Raw genomic sequence first — 15,474 nt, 5'->3', positions numbered from 1 at the left:
TTTGTCTTCTGAATAACCCAGATAACTGTCTCAAGGAAAGAAACACTGCCGTTTCTTTCCATATTCAAAAGCAAGGTTCCACAACTCCACATTTTGATGGATTGTGGTTGTCTATCATGGTGTCTATATGTAGCAAACAGAAGCTATTTTTGTTTTTGTTTGGTATTGTTTTGGTAAGAGGTGAACACTACACTTATTTATAGGATGAGTTCAAATAGGTGCAGGTGTTGTTAGGCATTGTGCAGTTGTAGGGAAGCAGCGGTTGTAGGTTCTCCTCCATCCATCACGACCTCATAAGCACTAAGTAGGTGACCAGGTTCCAGTACCCGGCATGAATTCTCTCTTGTAAGCAGGTGTTTTAAGTCCACGTAGAGTGCTGCTGGTGACCTGCTGAGGTATGAGTGCCACTACTGGACCCTTAGGGTTATTGAACCATGCTGAATATATTTTTATTAATTTATTTAGATTATATTACAACTCAATTGTTATCCATTCACTTCTATCCTCCCGTTCCTCCCTCCCTCCCGCTTTCACCCTATTCCCCTTCCCTAGGTCTACCACCAAGGAGGACCTCCTCCACCACTATATGGCCATAGGCTATCAAGTCTCATCTTGGTAGCCTGCTTAGTCTTTCTTTGAGTGCCATGTTGATATGATTCCTCGGTGTCATAGCTGCACATCCATGAGGGGTGTCTTCTGCCTTGGAGCCTTCTGGTGAAAAGCCAGTCCTTGTGTAGCTAGGCAGGAAGTATTTATATCAGTTCCAGTTCAGGAGTCCCTAGACTCTGTTACTGAAGTACATGATGTCTTCAATGGATGTATCTATAAATGCTTCCTGCATCTAGGGCATGGGGAACATTGCAGAAGAGGGGACAGAAAAATTTAAAGAGCCAGAGGATCAGGGAGTTTCTGTCATTCAATAATGTCAGTGGCTATACCTATAAATGATTGCCAACATGATTTCCCAAAGATGAACTGAACAAAGAAGTTGTTGTATTTGATTCAGTTGGTGCATTTGAAGAAGAGAGGGAAAGGTGTATAGGAGGGTTTGGAGAGATGAAAGGGAGAGAGGAAATGTATTATATTATAATCTTTAAAAAAAAACCCTGCCCAATGTTTTAAATATTCAACAACCACTACACTACCTCAGTGAAAGTTTACATACAAATTAAAGTCTTTGAAACAGTGTAGACAGACATGTTCTAAACAAAATTGAAGTGTGCTAGTGAATACGTTCAAAGTGCTGTGTTACAACAGGTATTGTTGAATTATTTTAATGGTAGCCCTCACATTTTCCTACGTTTTCAAAATTCTGAATAACAGGGTTTTTGACATATTTGTCATACTTATGATTTGATATAGGTAAAAACACATTTTCCAAAACTTTTTTTTTTAGTAAATTTATATAAGTTACAACCCTTAGAGAGTTAGTTTTCCTTAATATTAAGATTTTAATAGAATTCCAATGCTTCCTTTTCAGAGAAACAACAGGATTGTGTTAAGACTTGTTTAGGTCTTGTAGTCACACCCGATATTTTTATGTATTCCGTACATACTTCCTGGAAGATTTTTCAAGTATTGTTACAGTAATTTTAGAAGATGGAGGATTCATGTGAAAGCAGCCATTGATTATTTTGCTTCTCATCCTTCAGGTCCTCCGATTGTGGCTGAACTAGGGCGAGCACCTGTGAGAGCTTCTGCTCCAGGCTACATATTATGTGGCTGTGGACTCAATTGCAGGGTTCAGTTAAGGTCTGTCACGTACGTTTCAGCATAAGTCTAAAACCAGCACTTATCTATGAAATCTCCATGCAATGATATAACGCACACAATAATAACAAATTAAAGTGTTTGATACTTTTTAAGACACTTTTTAATACTCTAACTTCCCTTTTTAATGCACTGATGTCAGAATCATTTTATTGACATAGACAAATACATAGTACAGTCTCTTTGATGAAAGCTAGTAAAAACTCACATATCATAAAACAAGGCATTGCTCCTTGACCAAGCCTTACTGTTTTTCTATTTTTATTTGTATTAAGTCACAGTATTTCTGTAGAACAAGTGAGAGGTTACTTAACTTCTGAAGGCAAGTTCTTGCTCTACCAAATAAGCATCAGATGAAATCTCTGTGCCTCAGTTTCTTCTCTAGAACAGAAATGATATCCCTAGTCAAAATAAATTTTGTATAGACCTTACCTCAAATTAAGTACTTTAAAATATGTATTAACTACTTTTAGCTATTAAAGTGAGTATTAAAAATAAGTTTCTTGTTCCTGACTCCTACCACTAAAAGAGAAAGATTTCAACTTCATAGAAAGTGGAAATCACACTTGACAAATACCACAGGCCCTCACATCTATCTAAGACCTCATCAAATGTTTTAAGAGGATGTCATCCATGCAGTGATGCTAAGGTGACCTCCAGACTTCCACTCAGGTTTTTTCCTCAAATTCAGGGTCCAAGAAATGAAAAAAACCACAGTTTCCATCAGTAGCCACACTAAGGAATTTCAAATTCAGGAATTTCAAATACAGGAAAGGGAGTGAAGAGAAATCAATTGAAGAGGTATTATGCTTGAGAATGATGCCCCATTTCCTCTAAGGGGGGGGTAGGTAGGTTTTTATTTGTTCTCTTAAAATATAGATGTCACTCTTTTTCTTTTATCTTTCTTTTGTAGGTATAGAGATAAGAATTGAAAGGAAAGAAGGGGGCAAATAGAAATACATAAGGATGATAGAACAAAAAGTAGATTATTGAATCTATTCTTCAACATAAGGCTTTAACTGTTACTCACAAATAAGATTATTTTTAATTAAATAATTTTAATTAATTTGTATAGAATTAATTTGTATAGAATTTGTATATTGATGCAAAATAAGTTTAATTTTGATACATTAGTATAAAATTCACATTTAAGATTATTCTTCACATATATTATATATATTTCTACTCAAATATGACGGACTATATGCATAAAACTCAATTATGACACAAGGTTTACTTTCAATACCTTGAAAGTGGTATTGCAGGCTGTTAAGCATAATTAAGTAATACAAGCTAATTGTTAGTTCATCAAATCATGGTCATGTCAATTATTAGTCTATTTTTGTCACAAGAATATACATCCTAGGTTTAACAGATAGATAGGATTCTATAGATAGATAAAGTAAAATAGATATGGTCTTTAAAAGTCTCAGAGACCTACAGAATGTGGCACTTAAAGATGTTTTTATTATTTCTAAAGATTCCTTGACAACAAGACAGGTTAACTCCTAGCAACACTCAGCCTACCTCAAAGAAGATGATGAGCATTAAAGAACTTCCTTATGGAAATGGCTTCAAATGCGGCAAACAAGCCACTGGAAAAATGTCTGCATTTCTACCATAGACAGAATTCTGCCTAAAAATGGGCAACTTGGATGCACACAGAGTCAATGGCCAAACTCTGCCAAGACAGAGTAAGCAAGTCCTCAATAGTCCCTGCCTCACAAATATGTCTGTCAGATATAATAGGCCAAAAGGCTGAAGATGATGCTTCAACATTATAGAGAGTATTGGGTGACTGATCAGGCAGAAAACTATATCTCTGTCAATTTTTCATTTTAGAAGCTGCTGTCCTGCACTTTTGGTTCACTCAGGTAAGTTTTATTCCTTCTCAAATGTCTGATGGAGTTGACGCGACCATATAGTTTAGTCTTACATTAAGCTTAGTTGTTTAGGGATTAAGATGTTTTTAGGTCTAGATAGATGTTTTAAATTAATAGAGATTGCCACAGACCATCTCAGTCAGGTATAGGTCCTTGGGGTTGGGGGTTCTTGAAGCATTGGTGGGTAAGAGATAGGTGAGTGACAAACTGAGAAAAACTCAGGGGAAGTTTGAGTCTGAGTGTATTTTGGAGACAAGCAAGCCAGGTTTTTATACACATCTTTTGTGGTTACACATTTTTTATACAATTCAAAATTACAGGATGCAGTATAATTATATTGTCATCAATCTTGAACAATCATTCAAAAGACATTAGATGCGTATCAGTGTACGTGTCCTCTTTACCAAAGGTCAATGTTCTCATTATGCCAAACATCTGTGAGTCAAGACTATTCTCTGGAGTTTTACTCAAACACTCTATTTGTTAATCATAATATGAACTATTCACTGGCGACTAATTCTATTTTTACTTTTATTTATTTATTTATTTATTCATATTACATCTCAATGGTTATCCCATCCCTTGTATCCTCCCATTCCTTCCTCCCTCCCATTTTCCCTTTACTCCCCTCTCCTATGACTGTGACTGAGGGAGACCTCCTTCCCCTCTATATGCTCTAGGGTGTCAAGTCTCTTCTTGGTAGCCTGCTATCCTTCCTCTGACTGCCACCAGGCCTCCCTATCAAGGATACATGGTCAAATATGTGGCATCAGAGTTTGTGTGAAGGTCAGACTCCACTCTCCACTCAACTGTGGAGAATGTCCTGTCCATTAGCTAGATCTGGGTAGGGGTTCAAAGTTTACTACACGTATTGTCTTTGGCTGGTGCCATAGTCTGAGCAGGACCCCTGGGTCCAGATTTGCCCCTCATAATGTTCTACTTGTAGGTTTCTAGGATCCTGTGGATCCTCCTATTTCCCCATTCTCCCAATAGGATGTCCTCCCCTCTGTCCCTCTTTCCTGGTAAGTGAAGACTTTCATGGGACATATCCCTTGGGCTAGTGTCCAGATATAAGTGAGTATATACCATTTGACTCTTTCTGCTTCTGAGTTAACTCACTCATTATGATCATTTCTAGTTCAATCCATTTGTCCACAAATTTCTGGAATTCCTTGTTTTTAGTAGCTGAGTAGTATTCCATAGTGTAAATGTACCACAGTTTTTTTATCCATTCTTCTACTGAGGGACACTTGGGCTGTTTCCATGTTCTGGCTATTATGAATAAGGCTGCTATGAACATGGTTGAGCAAATGTTCTTGTTGTGTGCTGTAGCATCTTCTGGGTATATTCCAAAGAGTGGAATCACTGGGTCCTGAGGAAGCCTTATTCCCTGTTTTCTGAGATAATGCCAGATAGATTTCCAAAATGGCTGTACTAGTTTGCATCAAGTCTCTTCTTGATAGCCTGTTATCCTTCCTCTGAGAGCTACGGGGCCTCCCCATCAAGGGGACATGATCAAATATGGGGCACCAGAGTTCATGTGAAAGTCAGTCCCCACTCTCTACTCAACTGTGGAGAATGTCCTGTTGATTGGCTCAATCTGGGTACTAATTATTAGCCACGTTTTTATTAACAAGCAGAACAGAACTTAATGGTAAACTTAACTGATTGATCCCCGGCTGCAGTTTCAAGTAAAGAGTCACCTACCAACACAGTTATGTGTGAAAAGTTCTTTGATAAGAAAAGTAAAAACAAAGCCAACCAAAACAAATGAGTGAGAAAAGGAGGGGGACTGCAGTTAGTCACCCCTAGCAGGAACATTAGACCAGTTCCAGGAGGCTCTCCCTTGAGTGAGGGTCATCACCTCGGGTTCTGTAGTAATGTTTGTCACACAAACTCCACTGGAGAGGTCGTGACAAGAGATGAGATATAATAGATATTGATTTAGATTCAGAATTTTACACCCACCAAGCTAGAAAAGCTGTTTTCTTCAAAGTTGCCAAATACAATTAGCCAAATCATTATGAACATAACACTTATATATTTCCTGATTGCTTCATGGTTCTTCTGGCTGAATGTAGTTTACTTTAATTATTTGCAATAATATAAATGTATATGTAAATAAGAAATATAATTTTAAATATGTAAAAAAAAAAAGGAGTATCAGGCTTTACACATTCAAGAGGCCTGCACTGTGGACAGAAGAGCGGTCCCCATGGGCATGAGAGTGGGAGAACTATCCCTGCCCCCATCACTGGCTGTAGAACTACTGATTGGAGGGCTTGTCTGCCCTTATCTGGGCAGGACAGTTTAGCTGACATTGGAGGCATGGTATGGGTGAACCCGCCACAGGGCATGAGGGCAGGAGAGCTGATCCTGCCTCCTACCAATGGCAACACTGGGTTGCCTAGCTGGAGCAGTGCTGAGGTTTTCTAGATAAGGCTAACTGAGAAGGACAGGACCACCCTAAAGATTGGTAGCACCAGTTCATGCACATAGGTCTTGGATTCAAATAAAAGCCACTGGCATTCCTCCCTGTGTGTTCTGATGTGATATGACCTGCCTGTGCCTGCTCCAACCACCATAACTTTTCCATCAGGAGAAACTGCATCCTATTGAACTGTAAGCTAAAATAAACCCTCCCTTAAGTCTCCTTGATAAGTAATTTGTCTACAAAATTGAAAATAATAACAATAAAGCATTTTGATAAATTTTTATTCTCTTTTGTAATAAATGAATAAAAGAGAAACCTCTATAAAACAAAGCAGTCATTGTTTATCTACTTAACTAAACTTCCTAGCTCAGATTATGGATGGTATTCTAAAAATTGTTATTCTTGTAAAACTAAAATGAACAGAAAAACCAAGCATGAATGCTGGGCGAAAGTTGAGTGAGGCCTCTATAACTATTTGGATTTGAACTTGCATCTGGAAGCAATGAGCTTCATTGCTGGCGGCGGGGGGGGGGGGGTGTGCGGATGTTAGATAAAAAGCATAGACTATGAGTTATGTTGATTCATAACAGGCATGTCATTTCTAACCTTCTAGTCTTTTCAGCCAGACAAACACACTTCTGTCATCACAACATCCTCTTAACTGTATATAGGCTCCACCTTAACCTTGTGTTCCCTCCAGGTAATTTTCCATGCCTATTTGTTCTGCTCTGACATCCCCCTTTGTGTCCTGGGATTTGATTTAACCTTTTATGCTTTGGTAACAGATGCCTCAAACACTGCAGTCAGGAATTTGGTTAATTGCTTCTCTTACGGAGAGAGACCATCTTCAGTTGCAAGGGATTTAAAAAGATTCAGGAAATCAACAACAGAGAAATTAGGAAAGGATCGGAGACTTGCCCACCGGAGGGGGAAAAAATGTGAATGTTAAAAGCTTGGTGTGAATGTTCAGCTCAGGCATATTTCTAAGATAGGATTTGTCGCTGGAAGTAGAAAGCAGTGCTGAGCTGATATTAGTGACTTGGTCGGCTCTATATGCAGAAGCCCTGAAGCAGCTGAAGTGAGTGCCAAGCCCTGATGTAAGAATATTGGCAAAACAGAAGGTTTCACAGTGAGGACATCCTCTCACTAGGCAACACACAGCGACCCTGTAATTACAGCTTCACTCTAGGCTTATCAGAACTCCAGTCTGCCGGCCTGTTGAACCTGAGTTCCCTTCTACTTACTCCCAGTGATTTAAAAAACAAGACAGAAGGAGAAAGAGAGGCTAATTAGCTACTGTAGGTAGGAATAAATTACCTGAAACAAATAACGTATGTGTGATGAGGACTGAAGGAAGGAGCTATCACAAAGGTGGCACTCAGGGCCCACAAAGACTAGGGAAGAGGAAACAACTGTTGTGTCACAGATACTATTAAATCTCACGTGAGTTGTGCTTACAACTCCTCTTCTGTTTCTTAGAATATAACAGATTGCTAAGACACTGGGTAAAAGTAAGTCATCTCCTTTAGCACATGGTGTGTTGTCTCAAACCAGAAGAAACGCTGATTGCCACAATAGATTCATGGCTATTGTAACCCAGGAGTGTGAGGGAAGGAGTGGTTGATTTATAAGAGCAATATGCATTGTATAAATGTATGTAACTTTCAGAGAATTAAAATATTGTTAAAAAGAGACCATCCCAGACTCTTGAGCAATACGTCCCAACTTATAATTAAAATCTGTAAGCTATCTTGGCTCTGTCTAATCACACCCACACATTAACTAAACAGCTTTGGAGGCAGCAAAATAATCTTTTTAAAGATGTCATTCTAATCCCCTTCTTTCTCCCTCTTCAGTTGTTTTCTGTTTTCTCAAAATGAATGGTTCTGTGAATGAGGCACATGCATACCTTAGAAACATAGGAGATGCGAATTTTTAAGATGGATGGATGAAAAGGCAAGGATAAGCAGGAGTGATAAGCACTTAGAATTGACAAAAAACAGAAAAGAAGCCAGTGAGGAAGAAAACAATTCATCTTTAAAGCTAAAAGCAGAAAAATGATGGGATGCTATATCTACCTCTGATGAGACTTTGTATGAGATAAGATGGATGGTGGCTTTGGACTCTTGAAGTTGACTATACTATCATCAGGAGGAGTGGAGAAATTGGATTTACTATAGATATCAAAAAAACAAAAACAAACAAACAAACAAACAAAAAACAAAAAAACAAAAAAAGGAGAGACGAGGCACAAGAAATAGCTGTGAAACACCACACAGTTTGGTCGAGAAATGGCAAAGGCTGCTCTGGGGAACTGGATCAAAGGAAGGTATCTTTTCGAAATTTTATCTTTGCCAGCCATTTTGTAGTGTTCACTTTCAACACACAGTGTCCTTTGAGTATCTGACGTATTGTAGCTGTCCAAAGAATCCACTGAATGACTGGAAAATTGAATATATTACATGTAGTACCACTCAACTATACAACAGCCAGAAAGATCCATTGTCCAGGGATGTTTATGGTCAGCTACCACAGGGAGGACATCCCTTTTACGGCCAGCACCACATTAGTACTTGGTACTCTCACCCTAACTGTCAGGCTGCTCTGCTGGACCCAGTATGTTTAGCTCCCTCCTAAGATAGCTAACCACTCATTACTTTCAGCTTCACCTCCTTTCACCCCTCAGGGAAACCTTTCCAGATGCCTGTTCTGGTTTGGAACCCTCTTTGCTTCACACTGCTATAATTGTTATTTTTACTTGGCTGTCTTTCTCACTAGCCAATAAGCTCTGTGATGGCAGGGACCATGCCCTATTTGATTTTTCATCCCACTGTCTGGCAAAATGTCTGGTATAAATCAGACATCAATACACATTTGATGAATAAATAATAAATGACATTCCTCCTGGGAACACAGTGTGCTTGTCAGGCTATGCAGGTATCCAGTCCTTTCTGTATTTTTCTTTTATTTCTCATTACATTGTCATTCATGACTAGAGATTCATATTCTGGTTTATTGGTTTCTTGTGGCTTGGTAAGCATGATCCCATTTTATGTAGCTTTTAAAGAGAACACATTCTTCTTTGAGGTTACATCAGGGAAGGGGTGGAATGCTAATCCCAGGAGACAAACACCTGGCCACCTTCAGCAAGTCACTGTAGCTAATACAAATAGTAAAAGGGTAATAATCTGTGAAGTCATCTCTGAAATATTGCATGAGATTATCTCCCTATTACCTTGTGACTGACTTTAGCACTTAGAATTAAATTTTGAATTACATTTTATTATGTTTCATATTGCTCCATAATCTTGTCTTCCACAATCATATAAAACAAACAACAATAAAACAAAAAAACACAGATACTGTCACAATACAGGATTTGACCATATTTTTTTGACTATTGAGATTGGTTTTATCCAAATGAAATAATAATAATCATTTAATTGTAAGCCCTAATCCATGTTTTTATTGTTATAGATATGATCTACTCCAATATCTCTCATTACTTTCAACATTTATTATTGTATCTCATGATTTTAACAAGTTTTTCTTGGAGTTGGCCAAATCGCTCAGTGGGTAAAGGTACCGTCCACCTTGCCTGACAGTCTGAGCTTTAGCCACAGAATCCATATGGTATATGGAGATTTTCAACCCCTGAAAGTTGTATTCTTTCACATGAACACTACTGCACATGTACACACACACACACACACACACACACACACACAGACACACACACATACACACACACACCCCGACTAAATAAAAATACGACAACACATTTTAAAAGAAGTTACTCTATTTTTAAACACTAAGTTTTAGAGTGTACATTCCTCTAGTCTCTTATTCTCATTAATATTCATCATGAAATATGGTCCCTTAAATACCAATAACTCTGCCAGTTCATTCATTATTTATAAATTCTCTCTTAAGCATGTAATTCATAGGTACTGGTATTGCCCACTGCCTCTGGAATTAAAGTGACATAGAGCTATGGCAACAGTGTGAGGAACTAGCGGTCAATTTCTTCAGTCTTATAAAAATCAGCTGGTTAGATGGAGCTCATATTAGCACCCTGTCAAGGAGGAGAAGCTATTAGAGACACCCTGTGGATTCAAATTTCACTTTATTTATTTTATTTACATTTTATCAATGTTGAGAAGGTAAAGTGCCTAAGAAATGCTGAATCATTTGCAATATAGGTTGCTGCTTCTTAAGGAGGAAATGTTCCTAACCATGAAAATTTCCATATTGAAAAATCTTTTTAAAAATATTTATGGATGCCAGTCAAATCTTATAGCCATGATTTAGAAAAGGAGAGGCTATTCAAGGGTAAACAATGCATAGTCAAGTATTTTTTCCTTAATCAATAGTTATGAAACAACACAAAGGAATAAAAATTATAAGATTTTTTAAAAATTCTAATCATCTAATAATGAACAAATATACTTCACTTCCGGATACAGCTGCAGTAATTTGATTAGACAGGTGTTTCTCAGATTATACATTATATAGTATTATAGCATGTAAATACATGTTAAGTTACTTTGTGTATTTATAGCATGCTAAGCAATGGGTCACTACATTTCAGTTAGAGTCAAGCTGGATAAATACTTTCTCAGTTTGACCATATCACAAGAAAACCCAAGAGATGTGTTAATTTAATAATATTAATAAAGGGATAGAGAGATGGCTCAGTGGTTAAGAGCACTGTTAGCTCTTCCAGAAGTCCTGAGTTCAATTCCCACCAACCACATGGTGGCTCACAACCATCTATGATGTGATCTAGTGCCCTCTCCTTGCCTTCAGGTGTATATGCAGGCAGAACACTGTATACATAATAATAAACAACTAAACCTTTAAAAGGAGGGCTGGAGAGATGGCTCAGCAATTAAAACCACTGACTACTCTTTCAGAGGTCCAGTGTTCAATTCCCAGCAACCACATGGTGGCTCACAACCATCTATAATGTGATCTGATGCCCTTTTCTGGCTTGTAGGCAGAGGACTATATACATAATAAATTAAAATTATATTAATAGTAGGACTAATGGTTCTCTGTGGGGTAGAGTTGGATAATTTAGTCCAAATTTTGTCCTTTAATCTGAACTTTCAGTTTCACGATCTTAAAATGCTTAGTCTATATTAGAGAATAGTCCTAGGAATAGTCAGTGAAAATGGCATTTCCCCCTAGGATATGAAGAGAGAAGCAAATGTACAAAACATTTTTCTTCTATGCTTTTTATTCCAGTTATCTAAATACATATGTACCTGGATAGGAACTAGGAAGGCCAAAATAGTATGATTATTATCATGTAAGGCATGATTCCAGGCTGCTGTGTGATTTTTTTTCCTGGAAAGACATATAAATACATCTTTACTCTGAAGACTGAACCAATGACAGAGCACATAAACAATGCTATCAAAGACTAACTTAGTGAATGAATGAGTTACTGGTGCTGCTTACAGAAGTATGGGTAAATTGTTACCTTTAGAGCAATAATGACTCAAAGATGTCTTTGTCATTGAAATTCAAACTCTTGCCATGGGTGAAGACTTACAAAGGCTGCATCTCTAAGGCTTATTGTATGACTTGCAGTAAGTGTGACATGCTATAAATTCTCTCTTCTCTAGAAGTCCTTACTTTGTATATAGCCTTATGGAGATCCCTTCTGAATCTTATAAATCTCAGAAACTTACTGTTAGACTTGTGTGTTGTTTCCTTCATGAGTCTTAAGAAGCTTCCTTTCATGGTGGAATGTCCCAATCAAGAGAAAGTTGAGCCACAACACAGACTACCATGCCTAATGAGATATACTGTGTAACATGCTATTCCTTTACTGCATGTTTTCTTCACTTTTTGTTCTCAATTATATCACTGCATGGAATTACCACCCTACTATGATAAACTTCATGGAGACCTTAGTTTAGTTATCTTTTCCTCACTGTAATCCTGTAGCCTAGAATAGTACTTGATGACAAAAACCAAAAATATTACAAATGTTTCCTGAGTAAGAGAATGAATGGCAAAAATAATAGTAATAGTGATGAGAAAATTAGAGGGAGTAAATGTTACAAAGCATGTTACAGTCAAACTTATTAACTCAGTAGAAGAGATAAGACAAAACGGATACATTAAGGGTGAGGTGGAATTTTGTTTTCTGGAGCAGAAAAGGTGATTTTAGTCTGAACCACATGTACTTCTCAGATTCGTATTTCAGTGTAACTGCCTCCATTCCCTAACTATCAGTCAGACAACAGAAATAATGGGCGTTGAAAGTGTAGACTTGTTGCATTACATGACATTCCCTGTGCACTGAGGAATATTAGTCACTGCTGACCATAGAGTTATTATGGCTTAATTTTATATTTTTTATTTTTTTAGGTTCAAATCCCTGTTAGTCTTTTTATCTTATTTTATTTTATTAATTTGTTCATATTACACCTCAATGGTTAAAAACTGATCTCTCCCAGGGTTCTTTTAACAGAGCCTCTAAATCTAAGGAACATCTTTCTAATGAGATTATTTTAACCTGCGTAGTTCTAGAATGTGTGTTATTCTCCAGACTTGGCCATGGCTTCAATTTTGGGACTTTCAATACAAACCTCCATTCTTTGGAAAAGACAAGGAGCTGCCGAATGAGTTACTAGGCAAGCACGATGTTGTGATGACAGCTCTATAAAAATCCCTGACAGATGAAGTTGGAGAAGTTGGTAAACTCACTTACATGTCCAGTGGCTGATGCTCTACAAACTCACAGAAGTTCAGATGCTCAGGGTCCTTGCCAAAATAATATCCCGTTCACTGGACCATTCATATGCAAGTACTGAACTGGTGAATACGTAAGTATCTCCTCAGACCCAGCAGTCATTTTAGCGAGTTAATCTAATGAATGATTGTGGGGAGTCTCTGATGTATAGCCAGGAAGTCAGAAACAATAGTAAAAATGTGGACTTGTATCTGGCATTTGAAATGGGAGGCAAGTATTGTGTGACACTAAAATTATATCTGTGGATTTTTTGCTAATTCCAAGTGGATAGTATTGTAATTAAAATGTGAAATAGGGTGCCCAACTGGTAATAGCATTATATGGTGTGGAAGTAATCCCAATGCTTATAAAGGTATTGAGTATTGTGAATGAAATACAGAAGTATTGTTCTATCTTTCCTATATGGTTGCTTATCTGTTATGCTTCAAATATTATATATATACATATGTATGTATATATGTATAGATATACACCTGTGTGTGTGTGTGTGTGTGTGTGTGTGTGTGTGTGTGTGTGTCCTTCTCACAGTGACAGTCATCTTGACATACAGGTAAACAAGGTCCACTTTAAATTGAAGTTCCAGCATCACCTCCTATCCAGAGACATTCCTAGCTACCAAGTACATTCCCTGCCACAAAGCTGTGCAGCCTTTCATTGTTGTCCCACAGTACTCCAATCAAATCAGCATTTTGTTACCATCATAGCTCATCAGAAAGTCACCTATTTGTCTTTCTTTAGCATCCATGTGGCAATTTCTAAGCCTCAAACCTGCATTCTAGATGCAGTAATAGAAAAAAGAGGAAGATCACAAACTTTTGAGTTAAAGTACGAACTTAGATTAAGTTTGAGAATAGAAAGAAGAGTTGCAATTGAAATAATGGGTTTTCATTCCAGCTCAATAAATATATTCATTTATCTTCTACATACTTTGCTGCATTTGAAGGATACAATAATAGCTAATTTTAAAACTTTGTTCCCAAGAAATACAAAATCTACAAACATGACATCTGAAAACAAAAAGCCCATTATTGTTATTTGCAGTATCTCGGTGATATTTAGGTTACATGGACATGTAGAATACATAGAATCGCATTGGAATTCACTTAAGAGGTATGTCCCAAACTCACCTTAGGCTTTTATTGGATTTTGAAGAATCCACTTTCAATTTAAATAGTTCCATCTATGTAACAACAACATGTGATTCAGTGATAAACTGATTAAGAATTTAAGACACTATATCCTGAGAAAACAAAGAAAAAGCAGTGAGCCCTAAACCCAACAAGTAGTCTACACAGTGTACTCTGACCTTCTCAAAGAAAAGCACAGCGTTCTGAACAGTTTAGCAATGTTCCTGTCTTTGTCTCCCTGTCATCACTGCTATAATGTATATTCAAGTTAAATCAGATCATCAATACTGAAGTCCTTGGACGTAATTGATAGAAGAGCATTGAAGTAATGCTCATCAAGTACAGAATTTCTGGTCCAGTAGAGGACAATGAAAGGATAATTAGAATGCTCCCATATCATGGAGGGGAGAAAGCCAAAATTAGGTCATGGAAAGGAGAGAGGGAAAATAAAAGTTGAAATTTGCCCTTAAGAAATGTGGCACAGAGGTGAAGAGAAGCTACACACACACACACACACAGTGCATTAGTATGAAAAAGGCATGACTCTTTGTTTTGCATGTATATAGTGCACGCATGTGTGCATGATGTGTCTCCATATGCATGTATGAATGAGATTATTAGAGTTTAATATCAAATGTCATTCTTGATGCCTTTTCACTTAATTTTTGAGATAGTCTCTCAGTAAACCTGAAGCTTACCAATTCAGCTAAACTAGCTGATGGCTGACCAGTGATCTCCAGAGAGCCACCTGTCGCCCCTGTCCACATATGTGAGTCACAAATGCATGTGGCCATACATAACATCTTATGTTGGTGTTTAGGGTCTGAATGCAGGGACTCATGATTCTATGACAAGTGCTTTACCTACCTAGCCACCTTTCCTGTAGCTGGCATATAGCTTTTGGGGATTTTCTTTAGAAGCAGATTAATCAGAACCATCACAAGGAGTCATCACTTAGAAATTTCACTGTGATCAAATGTGGTCTTAAGCATGGGTGAAAAAAGAGCTCTCTAGTTCATTCAAATTGCTTTATGTCTCCTGAGAGCTATATGACTACATGAGAGGCATTTACAACAGCTCACCTCAATTGCTAGACTACCTCACTTGGGTTTTAAAAGTCAACTTCTTCCATCCAGAGGGTCCTAGAAACCTACAAGTAGATCATTATGATAGGCAGATTTGGGCCCAGGGGTCCCACTCAAACTAAGGCACCAGCCAAGGACAATACAGGCAGTAAACTTTAAACCCCTACCCAGATCTAGCTAATGGACAGAACATTCTCCACAGTTGAGTGGAGAGTGGAGTATGACTTTCACACGAACTCTGGTGCCTCATATTTGACCATGTCCCCTGGAAGGGGAGACCTGGTGGCACTCAGAGGAAGGATAGCAGGTTACCAAGAAAAGACTTGATACCCTATGAGCATATACAGGGGGAGGTAATCCCCCTCAATCACAGTCATAGGGGAGGGGAATAATGGGAAAATGGGAG

This window comes from Acomys russatus, chromosome 15, assembly GCF_903995435.1.
Source record: "Acomys russatus chromosome 15, mAcoRus1.1, whole genome shotgun sequence".
NCBI lineage: Eukaryota > Metazoa > Chordata > Mammalia > Rodentia > Muridae > Acomys > Acomys russatus.
This window is presented reverse-complemented; position numbering follows the sequence as displayed.